This window comes from Triticum dicoccoides, chromosome 4A, assembly GCF_002162155.2.
Source record: "Triticum dicoccoides isolate Atlit2015 ecotype Zavitan chromosome 4A, WEW_v2.0, whole genome shotgun sequence".
NCBI classification, from domain to species: Eukaryota; Viridiplantae; Streptophyta; class Magnoliopsida; order Poales; family Poaceae; genus Triticum; species Triticum dicoccoides.
In genome coordinates, this window is record NC_041386.1 from 640206088 (window position 1) to 640210181 (window position 4094).

The 4094-nt window shown below is 49.9% G+C and overlaps 1 pseudogene; it reads left to right on the forward strand.

Moving 5' to 3' along the window:
• The first annotated feature begins 7 nt into the window (after positions 1-7).
• LOC119283943 overlaps positions 8-4094 on the forward strand; it is a 5972-nt pseudogene continuing 1885 nt past the window's right edge.

The window sequence follows — 4094 nt, forward strand, 5'->3', positions numbered from 1 at the left end:
GCCGCCGACAATCCTGGACGAGCTCTTCGAAGAGATCCTCCTCCGCCTCCCGCCCGACGACCCAGCCTGCCTCATCCGCGCCTTGCTACCTCTTGAGCATTGCGTTGCATTTCCTTGAAGAGGAAAGGATGATGCAGCAAAGTAGCGTAAGTATTTTCCTCAGTTTTTGAGAACCAAGGTATCAATCCAGTAGGAGGCTACGCGCGAGTCTCTCGTACCTGCACAAAGCAAATAACTCCTCGCAACCAACGCGATAAGGGGTTGTCAATCCCTTCACGGTCACTTACGAGAGTGAGATCTGATAGATATGATAAGATAATATTTTTGGTATTTTTGTGATAAAGATGCAAAGTAAAATAAAAGCAAAGTAATAAGCAAAGGAAATACCTAAGTATTGGAAGATTAATATGATGAAGATAGACCCGGGGGCCATAGGTTTCACTAGTGGCTTCTCTCAAGAGCATAAGTATTTTACGATGGGTGAACGAATTACTGTTGAGCAATTGACATAATTGAGCATAGTTATGAGAATATCTAGGTATAATCATGTTTATAGGCATCACGTTCGAGACAAGTAGACCGACTCGTGCCTGCATCTACTACTATTACTCCACTCATCGACCGCTATCCAGCATGCGTCTAGAGTATTAAGTTCATGAAAACAGAGTAACGCCTTAAGCAAGATGACATGATGTAGATGGATAAATTCATGCAGTATGATAAAAACCTCATCTTGTTATCGTCGATGGCAACAATACAATACGTGCCTTGCTGCCCCTACTGTCACTGAGAAAGGACACCGCAAGATTGTACCCAAAGCTAAGCACTTCTCCCATTGCAAGAAAGATCAATCTAGTAGGCCAAACCAAACTGATAATTCTAAGAGACTTGCAAAGATAACCAATCATACATAAAAGAATTCAGAGAAGATTCAAATATTGTTCATAGACAATCTTGATCATAAACCCACAATTCATCGGTCTCAACAAACACACCGCAAAAAGAAGATTACATCGAATATATCTCCACAAGAGAGGGGAAGAACATTGTATTGAGATCCAAAAAGAGAGAAGAAGCCATCTAGCTAATAACTATGGACCCGAAGGTCTGAGGTAAACTACTCATACTTCATCAGAGAGGCTATGGTGTTGATGTAGAAGCCCTCCGTGATCAATGCCCCCTCCGGTGGAGCTCCGGAACAGGCCCCAAGATGGGATCTCGTAGATACGGAAAGTTACGATGGTGGAATTAGGGTTTTGGCTCCGTATCTGATCCTTTGGGGGTACGTAGGTATATATAGGAGGAAGGAGTACGTCGGTGGAGCAACAGGGGGCCCACGAGGGTGGAGGGCGCGCCTGAGGGGGGTAGGCGCGCCCCCCCTACCTCGTGGCCTCCTCCTTTATTTCTTGACGTAGGGTCCAAGTCTCCTGGATCATGTTCGGTGAGAAAATCACGTTCCCGAAGGTTTCATTCCGCTTGGACTCCGTTTGATATTCCTTTTCTTCGAAACCCTAAGATAGGCAAAAAAACAGCAATTCTGGGCTGGGCTTCCGGTTAATAGGTTAGTCCCCAAAATAATATAAAAGTGGATAATAAAGCCCAATAATGTCCAAAACAGTAGATAATATAGCATGGAGCAATCAAAAATTATAGATACGTTGGAGACGTATCACGCCTCCCTCGTCTGCAAGGCCTGGGGTTGCCTCGTCTCCCGCCCTCACTTCCGCCGCCACCTCCACGAGCTCCATCGGACACCCCCGATGCTCGGCCTCCTCCACGACCTGGAAGACGAGCGCATCCCATGATTCATCCCCACTACCGCGTCGTCCTTCTCCCTCGCCGCTCCGCACAACGGGTTCTGGCGGACCCTCGACTGCCGCCACGGTCGCGCCCTCTTCCTCTCCAACTCCCAGTCCCCGGAAACTCAGGAGCTTCTCGTGTGGGAGCCAATCATGGGTTCCCAGCAGCGCATACCGGTGCCCGCGGTGCTCGACAGCAACTTCCCCATGGCGGACGTCTTCTGCGCAGCGGACGGGTGCGACCACCGAGACTGCCTCGGAGGGCCTTTCCGCGTGCTCTTCCTCTTCTCAGTCATGGTAGGCCAAGTCACTGACGATGACTGCTATCTCACGTCAGCGTGCGCATACTCGTCGGAGACTGTCACCTGGGGCAAGCCGACCTCGTTGCCCCGCCGCTCGCCCATGCCCATGTGCTTTACATTTTATTCCAGTGTGCTCGTTAGAAATTCTCTGCTCTATTTCAGAGCAACTCCAACGGGCCGACCTAAACGGACGGCGATTTTGTCCGCTTTTTATCCGTTTGGGTCGGCCGCCCGCCCTGCGGCCACCCTCTTTTAGATTTGGATCGGCAGCGCGCCCAACGCGCCGACCCATATGTGCCGGCTTGGCCGGCTGGCCGCCCAATATTTACATTGATTTGCATTCAAACATATTGTCAAATAACATAGTTTTACCGAATAAAAATATTATAGTTTTACAAACCGGATACAAATAAAAATATTTCACATAGTTTTGCAGCCAAATAAAAGAAGATACATCTATTGGTTGCCAACATGAGCCCACATATGCTCAACCAAATCATATTGCAGCTGCACGTGAGTTTTCCAATCACGCATGTCTTCATGAAATTGGGTGAACTGTTCAAACGTTGCCGCTACTCCATGCTCAGGCACAACATTCTCACCCTGAAACTAAAACCCTTGATCGTATAGACGTTCCGGGCTCTCGTCTTCTATGATCATATTGTGCATGATCACACAAATAGTCATCACCTCCCACAATTTATGTGTGCTCCATGTATTAACAGGATACCGAACGATGCCCCATCGAGATTGCAAAACACCAAAGGCACGCTCGACATCCTTCCTGGCACTCTCTTGCTCCTGGGCAAATCTTTTCCTCTTCTCTCCGACAGGGTTGGGTATTGTCTTGACAATAGTGGTCCACTGAGGATAGATACCGTCACCCAGGCAGTATCCTTTGTCGTAGTTGTGGCCATTGACAGTAAAGTTCACCGGTGGGATGTTGCCTTCGGCAAGCCTAGCAAACACCGGCGAGCGCTGAAGCACGTTGATATCATTGTATGATCTAGCCATGCCAAAGAAAGAGTGCCAGATCCAGAGATCTTGAGACGCCACGGCCTCTAGGATGACAGTGCAAGCCCTGACATGTCCCTTATACTGCCCTTGCCAAGCAGAAGGACAGTTCTTCCTCTTCCAGTGCATGCAGTCTATGCTGCCAAGCATCCCTGGGAATCCCCTTCTGGCATTCATCGCCAACAAACGGGTTGTATCTTCAGCCGTCGGCTCTCTCAAGTACTCGGGGCCAAACACAGCAATAATAGCCTTGCAGAACTTATACATGGACTCTAGGCATATAGACTCGCTCATACGGACGTACTTGTCAATGAGATCACCGGGCATTCTGTATGCAAGCATTCGGATGGCCGCAATGCATTTCTGATAAGAGGAGAAACCAATCTTGCCGACGGCATCCTCTTTGCACTCGAAATAGTCATCATAGCTGACCACTTCCTTTCTAATACGGTTGAAAACATGCCTACTCAATCGGAAACGGCGGCGGAATTTGTGATGTTTGAACAACGGGTTTGTTGTATCAAAGTAGTCCTTCCAAAGAAGGAAATGCCCGCTCTCTCGGTTGCGATTCAACGCCGGAAGGTGGCTCGGAATGGAGCCATGAAACAACGGCCGCTGGGCTGTTGAGGTGGTGATGGACCAACACGGCAGCCAATATCTCCTCCTTATCGTCGGACGACGAATCGTCGGAGTCGCAAAGGAAATTGTGAAAAAAGAACTCATCGGCGGAGTCCATTTTTGTACCTTGGCAAACTGTCGAACAACTTGCGGGCATCGAAGAAGGAGACGGCCGGCGAGGGGAGTCGCGGCGCGCACGGGCCAGCTAGCTGCCCTACCGACTTCCAACGAGTGGGCCGGCGTCCGACGAGCATGCCGGTGAGGATCTGGCCGGCGCGGCGAGGCAGCCTCTTGGTCGCGGGCGGCTGTGCGGTTGGGGGAGCGGGGGTGGGAAACAGTTTGCTCCCCGGCGGCAAGACGG